This window comes from Pinus tabuliformis, chromosome 6, assembly GCF_031772625.1.
Source record: "Pinus tabuliformis cultivar Carrire ecotype Pingquan chromosome 6, CPIR1, whole genome shotgun sequence".
NCBI classification, from domain to species: Eukaryota; Viridiplantae; Streptophyta; class Pinopsida; order Pinales; family Pinaceae; genus Pinus; species Pinus tabuliformis.
In genome coordinates this window covers 275566279-275576402 of record NC_142292.1, presented here as the reverse complement: position 1 = coordinate 275576402, position 10124 = coordinate 275566279, and the positions used below count along the sequence as shown (strand labels likewise).

The 10124-nt window shown below is 38.2% G+C and overlaps 1 pseudogene; it reads right to left on the bottom strand.

Moving 5' to 3' along the window:
• Window positions 1–6426: 6426 nt before the first annotated feature.
• Window positions 6427–9329, bottom strand: LOC149258430 (protein IQ-DOMAIN 3-like; annotated as a pseudogene).
• Window positions 9330–10124: the final 795 nt, after the last annotated feature.

Genomic DNA, 10124 nt, shown 5'->3' with positions numbered 1-10124 from the left:
CAACACCTTTTTGTCTTCTATCATATCCCTCACAAAGTGATACTGAACATCAATTTGCTTTGTCTTTGAATGATATGCAGGGTTCTTTGCCAAGAAAATTTCACTTTGGCTGTCACAGTCTATCCTTATAGCTTCCTGTACTAACCCCATACTTGAACACAATCTCTGCAAACAAATTGGTTCCTTGCTTGCATGAGTGGATGCAATGTAATCTGCCTCTGTAGTTGATAGTGTCACTACAAATTGTTTCTTACTTATCCAACTGACTGCACCTCCAAATAGGTTAAACACATACCCACTTGTAGATCTTCTCTGATCCAGATCTCTAGCCCATTCTGCATCAACAAAGCCATGAATATCCAACACTCTGTCCAATCCTGGTCTTCCTTGGTAGCACAAACCATAATCACTAGTGCCATGCAAATACCTGAAAACCCGCTTCACTGTTGTCCAATGCTCCTTCCCTGGTTTTGACATAAACCTACTCAATACTCCCACTGCATGTGCAATGTCTGGTCTAGTATAGACCATTGCATACAAAAGGCTACCGACTGCACTTGCAAATGGAACACGAGACATGTCCTCTTCCTCTTCTTGTGTCTTGGGACACTATTCAGCAGATAACCTCACACCTACAGGAGTAGGAACCTTCACCAGTTTACTATCTTGCATATTAAACCTCTTCAGTATTGTCTAGACATACTTCCTCTAGTTTAACCAGAGCTTCCTCTTTTCCCGATCTCTTTTAATTTCCATGCCCAAAATATAGTTTGCAGCACCAAGATCTTTCATGTCAAATTTGGAGGACAATTGGGTCTTCAAATCCTGGATAATTTCTTTGTCATTTCCAACCAACAACATATCATCCACATACAAGACCAGATAAATAACATGGTCACCAATTAATTTAAAATACACATAGTGATCTGCTTTGCTTCTGGTGAAGCCAAGTCCCCGTATAAATGTGTCAAATTTTTTATACCACATCCTTGGTGACTGTTTTAACCCATACATAGACTTCTTTAACTTGCATACCAGTTCTTTCTTACCCTTCACTGCAAAGCCTTCAGGTTGCTTCATGTAGATTTCCTCTCCTAGATCCCCGTGAAGAAATGCTATCTTTACATCCGTCTGTTTTACCTCAAAATCAAAAGCAGCAGCAACAGATAAAAGTAATCTAATAGAAGTTACCTTGGCAACAGGAGAAAAAATATCACCAAAATCAATTCTCGGCACCTGGGAATAACCTTTTGCTACCAACCGAGCTTTGTATTTCTCCACTTTTCCTTCTACATTTGTCTTCTTCTTGAACACCCATTTGCTGCCAATGGGTTTCCTTCTAGCCGGAAACTGCACCAGATCCCAAGCCTCATTTTTGTGCAAAGATTCCATTTCATCAACCATGGCCTCTTTCCAGAGTTTTCCATGCTCTGAAACTACTACTTCCTTCACAGTTCTAGGATCATTGTTAGTAATAGATAAAGAAAAATTTGAACAAAAAGCAGATGGACTATACCTTTATGGCTGCCTTCTTTATCAAACTAATCTTCTCACACCCGGATTTTGTGGCTCTTCATCTTCTGATTCCTCCTCTGTTTTAGAGTCTGATTCTTCTTCCTTTAGCTCAAACTCTATCTTCTCAGGTTCCTTTGGTTGGACTTCATGTTTAACAACATCTTTTACCTCTCTGAACACCACATCTCGGTTGTACACAACCTTTTGTGTGACTGGGTTCCAAAGCTTATAACCCTTTAAACCATCCTTATACCCAATAAAGATGTACTTTTCAGATTTACTATCCAACTTGGTTTGTTTCTCCTTTGGAACATGTACATATGCATCACATCCAAATACCCTCATATGTGAAAGAGAGGGTTTCTTACCAGTCCATACCTCTTGTGGAGTCTTATCCTCCAACGCTGATGAAGGTTACCTGTTGACCAGGTAACATGCAGTATCCACCGCCTCTTCCCAGAATTATTGTCCTAACCCAGCACCACTGAGCATGCTTCTTTCCCTTTCCATCAACATCTTATTCATTCTTTCTTCAACTCCATTTTGCTGAGGTGTATGTGGAGTAGTCTTCTGTCATGCTATACCACACTTCTTACAGAATTCTTCAAATTCCATGCTACAAAACTCTCCACCATTATCTGTCCTCAGCACCTTTATCTTCTTCTCTGTCTGATTTTCCACGAGAGCCTTAAATTCTTTAAACCTGTCAAAGGCTTCAGATTTCTTCTTAAGGAAATATATCCATGTATTCCTTGAGACATCATCTATAAATGATACATAGTACATAGACTTACCTGATGGAACCTTCACAGGTCCAAACACATCACTGTGCACAATTTCTAATATATGTTTCGCCCTCTTACTACCAAAGGGGAAACTCACCCAATTCTGCTTCCCATATACAAAATTTTCACAGAAATCAAAATCCAGAGAGATATTACTCATACCTTCTACCATACCTTTACCACGAAGTATTCGAAGGCCCTTCTCTCCTATATGTCCAAGCCTTTGATGCCACAACATGGTCATCTCTCCATAGACCACTAGATTTTCTGCTCCACTTTTAGGAACCACAAAACTATTGCACCCGTCAATAACAGTGCTACCTTGCAGCTTGTACAAAGTTCCAATTCGAACTCCCTGCATCAATACCAGTGCTCCCCGAACCATTTTGTAGGTATCCTTCTCGAACACTGTTTTTACACCTGCATCATCCAGCTTGCTTACAGAAATTAGATTTTTGGCTAATGCAGGAATATGCAGAACATCCGAAAGTGTTCTAACCCTTCCACCTTTCAACTTCAACTTTACTTTTCCGTGATCAATGATTCTAGCCTTCCTATCATACCCTAAGAAGACATCACCACCATCATATTTCTCATACTCGTGGAACCACTCTCTATGGGGAGTGAAGTGAAAGGATGCACCTGAGTCAATCAACCATGCCTCATGATCTACATGTGTACTTGAAGAAGCCAAGTACACATCCCCACCTTCACCTGAGGTGGTTTTCACCTCTACAGAAGGAGCATCATTAGATCCCTTTCCTTTATCAGGAGCTTTAGATTTATAGTCCCTTTTGTAGCGCCCTTCCTTTCCGCATTTCTAGCACACCACCTTTACAGGTTTTCCTAGAGATTTAGATCTCCCACTCGATGACTTATTTTTGTTTATGTTCTGGGACCGTCCTTGTACAGACAAGGCATCACCATTCTAGCTCTCCATATTTTTATGTCTCATCTCCTCCGTCAGCAAGGATGAGACTATTTCATCAAACTGCAAGGCAGTTTCATTGCTACCAATTGCAATAACCAGACTATCCCACGAATCTGGTAGAGAACACAACAAACTGATGCACTTATCTTCATCTGAAATTTTAATATCAATAGATGCTAACTGACTTACTACAGTATTAAATGCGTTCAGATGCTCTGTCATCGTGTCTCCATCTTTCATCCTCAGGTTATAAAGCTTTTTCCGCAGGAACAATTTATTCACTAGAGACTTAGATTGGTACAAAGTCCCTAACTTGTCCCACAAAGCCTTCGTCGTAGCTTCCCCTGATACATTCAGCAATACTAAATCTAAGACACATAATCGTATTGTTCTCTTTGCATTTCGATCCAACTTCTTCCATTCTTCATCGGAGACTCTCGTTGGTTTAGTACCTAGATCTACCGTGATCCACTGATCGTTATCCACCAATAGATCCTCCCTCTTGAGTTTCCACAACTCAAAACTCTGACCATTAAATTTCTCGATCTATATCTTTCAACTGCTCGCCATCTTCTTTCACCACCAGAATTAATCTCGCAGATCTCACACTGAACAAGGTCTATGGGCCAGGTTTAAGTGTCCTACAAATTGACTGACCCTAGGGCATGAAACCTAGCTCCCGAAAGCGGGCGAATTTTTTGGATCGTTAATTTGTCTAATACCCCCTATATTAGACAAATTTGAAAAATGTATTTATTAAAATAAAAATCAAAAATAATATATATATATATATATATATATATATATATATATATGAGGTGGCGAGCCACCACGCTCACCACCCCAAAACTATATAACAAAAATTATTAAAAAAAAGGACCAACGAGCCATGACCCCCACCGGTCCAACCACACCCTCCAACCACCATTTAATATTAAACTTGGGTCGGTGGCCATTACCCCATCGAACCCTCCAACCACCCTACTGCACACCATACATATTAATCAATGTTCCAAAGGGGTGGCGGGCCACCTCCACTAGACCTGGCCCACACCCCAACACCTCAAACCATATGCAATATGTTAATGTGGAGTTCGGCGGGTATCAAGCCCACGCCAGCCACGTGGGCTGGCCTGCCACTATGCGGCAGCCCCATGTCACACCCAACTGAACCCCAAAACCGTAACCAATACGACCCAACTCTGTTGTATTCGTCGACGTGACAACTCCATGCCATTCAAACAAACTGCGGGAAAAAAATATATGTGGAGTTTTTGAAACCAAAATGTGTGTAAATATGGAGGGGTCAGGGTTTGACCACCCAACCTCCTCCTTATAACTTGGACTGTATACCAATCCGCCCAACCACCGCTTTGTAATATTCGCCCACAAACCTTAGTATAAAACCCTCATTTCATCAGTGTGCCCAGGCAGAGGAGAGCGCATTTTTCAAGACACTATTTTTTTATTAATGAGAAGGTGGAACCATGAGCCCAGAGAAGAGGCAGGCGGTACCATGATTGGGTGAAATTCTCAGGAGGGTGCAATTTTTGCAATGTCCAAATTGTACAAATTTTATGTCGATCCTACACCTCTCAGCGACATGAACCTGATGGCGCAGTCAAAATTTCGATCTGAGCAGCAGATCTGCAGAGGACCCGGAGGAGGGAATCTTTGAGGAATCTAGGCAGAATCTAAAAGATTCCTTAAGCCCCAGATTTCCACTTTCTCATAGTCTAGACATTTGACAATCAATTTTGCATTATTCGATGCCACAAATCTGATGGTGCATTCAGATTTTCCATTTGCTCATTTCATTTTTCAGCCACTTCTCAAAGTGGAGTGCAGGTGTCAGCATTCATGTGTGAGTAGTCATTTCCATGTGATTCGACGCCGTGAGATCGGTGGCACGAATAGCTTCAGAAGTTTGACATCCTTTTCTTCAAATGGTCCCAAGATGTGAGGTATATGCAGTGTGTTCATGTACTTCTTTTTCTATGAGATGCATTGTGCTGTATAGATCCTTGTTTGATGTTTTATGTGGGATCTTGTTTCTTGTTTCATGATTCCTACTTGATGCGACATGGAGTCATTTGTGGGATGTAATTTTTGTCATGATTCGCCATGTTTTGTTTGAGATCCCTTTTATGCCATGTTGGCAGGATGCTCATTATCATCATGCATGAGTTTAGGTCATGTTGTTAGGAGTCCTTTTTGAATGAGAGTTCCTGCAATGGAACATCTCTTGGAGCCACTCCTGTGTGAGAGAATTTTCCTTGTATGATAGCAACGTCACCTTTTATGTACATCATCACTATTGACAGCACTTAATGCACCGGCCTACACCATCTTGACATCGGGGTGGAGAGACGTAGTCCCTCCTGGACGAAATCCGTTATCAACATCTTGTTATTTTATGTTGTTGATGATTGTCATGTTCCTTCTTCTTTATAGCATGCATATATATTCAATTATGCTATTTTAATTGCAATTCTAATCACATCACGAAAGCAAAAGATCTTGGTTAAATCTGGGAGTTGAGTCAACTTGGATCACTATGAAAGGTCCACTTTCCATAACAATGGTACAAGTGTATTTTCATTTTGACAATAAAGGAAGTTTCAAAAGGTGCACAATGTGATTGATCATTGATGTTAAAATCCAACACAAAGTCAAATATCTTGAAAATTTTAAGCTAATGATAGGAAATGGCTTCACAATTTTGGCATCTCACCTCATGCAATGACTAAATCGCTTTAAATTAACTATTTCTACTAAATTTGTATCAATCCTTAATACACTCTTCTAAGTAAAAATTCCTAACATCTCTTTGTGAATGCACTCTGAACCCTTTCCAAACCTATTATAACATACTTGGAAGCTAATAAGATATCCTTATATAGCTTTCCAACCCTCCCAAATCTTGACAATGCCCCAACATACAGTCTCAATGAAATGAGATTTTATCAGGTGTCTATAAATATCTTATTGCAAGCATATCACTTTATCTGAAATATCAAATAGAAATAGATATCACCAGAATCCATAAGATGCTACTACTTCCAACATCCAAGTTCATCCCATGAGAGCAACCTTTTGTAATTCTAAAATATATATATATATATATATCTCCTTTACCATGCCAGCTACGTCAATCTAGATTATAGTAGTTGTGGCATGTACCTACACAAATACTTATCTAAAAGGTTTTCTATGACCCCAAGTCAAAGAGGAATTGTCTAATTCAATACTAAGATCTTTCAAATAACTGACAAACTTCTTTGATTTCGATGGTCCTGAAATCCCTTTCAAATTGGGACTTGTATGAGGAAACATGGAGCCTTTAGTGGACTTGTATGGGCCTGAACTGGCCTCTGACAAAGGAAAATATAGCCTTTTCCTTCTATATGAAATAGGTTCTATGGAAGGAGTCTCAAGCCTCTATTTTGGAGTATTCAATGATTTGAACTTTTCTTTACAAACACTGCAGATGCCATGTAGTTGGGAATTCTAGGAGGGCATATAAGGCTCATCATCTCTCATAGAATATTTACCTGCTAGACTCTTACGAGAGTTATGTATTGGTCTTTCTGACCTCAAAACATTTTCATCGCTCTTTTTTTCTGTGCTCATCAATGACATCTTTTTTGGTATGGAGGATTTTGAAAGGGGAGTAAATGGATTAGATATTATGCAACCAATGTTGGCCAATTTTGCATTATGTTGCTTTAACTCTATATGTAAACTTTTTGTCCAATCTCACCTATAGTTTGAAGCTTCCTATTAGAATTTTCCTTCATGGTCATCATGTGGTTGTCCCATGGCATGGTTTCCATCCAATGATCTAACAAACTCCATCCCAAGTGAGGCTTCTCAGGATCAATCTCCATCAACTTGGTTTAGACTAATTTTGGAGGATTCTTCCATAGTTGTAAACATGCAATATTTACCAAAATGTGTCAAACAGATTGTTGAATTTGGCATATTAGCAGTTTCAAGCAGCAGTTAAGCACATACATGATGAGAAAATGCATAGGCCAATGCCCTCTCTCGCTTAATAACAGCCTCTATTTTTCTTTACGTCTAGCCTCAATTTCTTCCTTGGTTAGCATGTTGTTGTCCCAATCTTGTTGATGATTAGCTTTAGACTGTTTAGAAACAGAAGTATTTTAGTCTTTGACAAGTGCAAATGATGATTGGAAAACAAGGAAACAACAAAGAAACATACATTATTTTCATTGAAACCAACTGAATTTCCTTAAGAAAAAACTACAAATACACAAAACTTGCTTCTTTTGTTGGACTAAAAAAATTGAGCTTTCAATCATAGAAATAAATCATATATGAAATATTGAAGCTGAAACATAACTTATTTTCCATAACATACAATAAAGCAATTATAGATCACCAGAAACTACAAAATTTCATACTCATTGTATAAAGGCTTTGACATTAAATCTATTTCTCCAGCCAAGAATGGTCATTCCTATGTAAAAAGAATTTGAGAGTTTATAAATATGTTATAATACAATCACCCAACATTGGAAACAGTATATCAAAGGTCAAAACAACCTCTACTCAACATAACTTAGTAGTATTTATAAGCAAATACAGTTCTAATTGTTGACACCTCTGACCATAGATGTCAAGGTATATGTTTAAGAAATTCTATACTTGTCTTTATCCTTGGATAATTCTATTGTAGAAAGGTAGAATTTTGATCTTTCTACAAGTCACTCGCACAACATCATTTCTAAAATGGGTAGACAATATGTCTAAAACTTACGTTGCATTGACATATATCTTGAGTATCTATGCAGGTTATTTGTTGATAAACTAGATTAAATTATTTTTCAAATAACATAGCACAAGGAAACTCAAGTTAGGTTGCAAATTCCAAAAAAAAAACCTAATGCACACTATTAGGCCTTAAAGGAAGAAATCAAGTGGTCTTAAAAGGTTCCAACATGGAAACAGAAAGCTTTCCCAAAGACATGGGATCTACCTCACATTAGATGTCATGTTCTCAAGTTCTTTTTCACATTTATGTTGAAGGTGGTGTTGAAGAGCTCGATCTTCTTCAAACATGTGAATCCTCCTGGAGCATATTTTTGAGTGCACTATAACAAGCGCTTGCATGCAACGCATGGTATTTTTTGCTTGACGCTGCACATTCTGGCCCTGCACCAATGCTTGCAGTCTCATGAAACCCCTGAGAGTGTGGAAGTTTCTCCTAACTTACATGAAATATATGAACTTATAGTTGTGAAAATAAAATTATTGGAAAACCCCTCTTCTTACTAAAAGATACCATAATGGAAAAAGAGATCGCACTAGATAACCTCGAAATGTAGTCTAAATTTTGATGGTTTCACATTCTTTAGGGGAATTGGAAGAGTAATATGACTCTGTAAGATGCACAACCTTGGAAATAGCATGAGAAGTTGCAGTCTCTACCTCTACAACAGTTTTTGTTGCAACTTCCATTACAGATGAATGACTATTTTGTTCCTCTTTGACTTCAACCAATGGTTTCTCATGTTCATTTTGCATCTCTTGGCATTCCTCCAATGTTTTGTTTACCCTAATATCCTCCTTTAGCGTGGCAGGTTCATGATTTATTAAGCTTCCAAAACAACATCCCCACTTCTTCCCTTGGTTTTTCTAAGACATAACAGCCCATATTCAAGTTTAGGAATCAACCTAGTTAAAAATAGGAAAATTTGCAAAATAAAGGTGGAAACGGGCTTGTTGTGTGGGATTTATGTTTAGCACAAAATTCCCATTTCAAGGCAGTGAAACAAGATCCCTTCTTATTCTTTCCTAAAACATCACTCTTCCTCCAATCTACAAAACATCAAAAATGAATTTGGGGTATATAATTAATATGGCTTTTCCAAGAACCCACCTTTCAGGATTGTATTGCTATAAAATCAAACTAGAGACAACTTCACCATTCAATATGTTAATTTCCACACTGATTGCACATGAAGACAACCCATGCGATGTGACACTTTTATCCTGAGATTAAAAACATATTTACTCATAGAACATATTGGAGACTTATAGTACTCAATAGAAAACACATTGAAATTCATTTCTACAATCTGCATCACACAAAAACTAGGCATGTTGTACTCACAAAGCAGGAACCGAAAACGATGGAACTAACATAACAAATGGATATTTTCATAACAAGCATACATAAGGACCAAAATTTTGACCATGTGATGTGATAATTGACAGCTGTCTTCGTGCTTCAGTACCCAATTCAAAAAATATCCACAAGACATAACAAATGGATATTTACATAACAAGCATACATAATGACCAAAAATTGGTCCATGTGGTGTGAAAATTGATAGTTCTCTTTATTCTTCAATACCCAATTCTTGAAAAAAGGAGTGTTTTTCAATTGTCATTGGTTTATTCCCCTTTCATCGAAGTTAGCAGTCAGATAGGGATCCCCTTCCACCTTTAATTTGTTAGGATATTCTGACACATAGGAAATAGGTAAGTATAACTTAGTCTAGTGTAGAGTTAGGTAAAATGTGTTTCTTTACTATGTACTTTTGTAATTTACAATCTGACTGTCACGATATGTAGTGATCCAACGGTTCATTCTCTCCTCGGTATTACCGACACTTGATCCGTGGCTTAACACCCGATTGGTCCATGATCTCTATTTAAAGAGCATGGAGGGTCATTTGTAGGGTAACCGTTCATGAGAGAAGTTTATGTAAATTTTCATTCTTTTATTAATAAATTGCCTGAAGTGGCCACGTTAGCTCAAGCCGTGGATTGTTTCCCTCTTTGAGGGTTTTAACCATGTCAACAATACTGGTGTCTTGATCTGTGATCTGTTTGTGAGCAGTGTCCTTTAGTGTTCTATC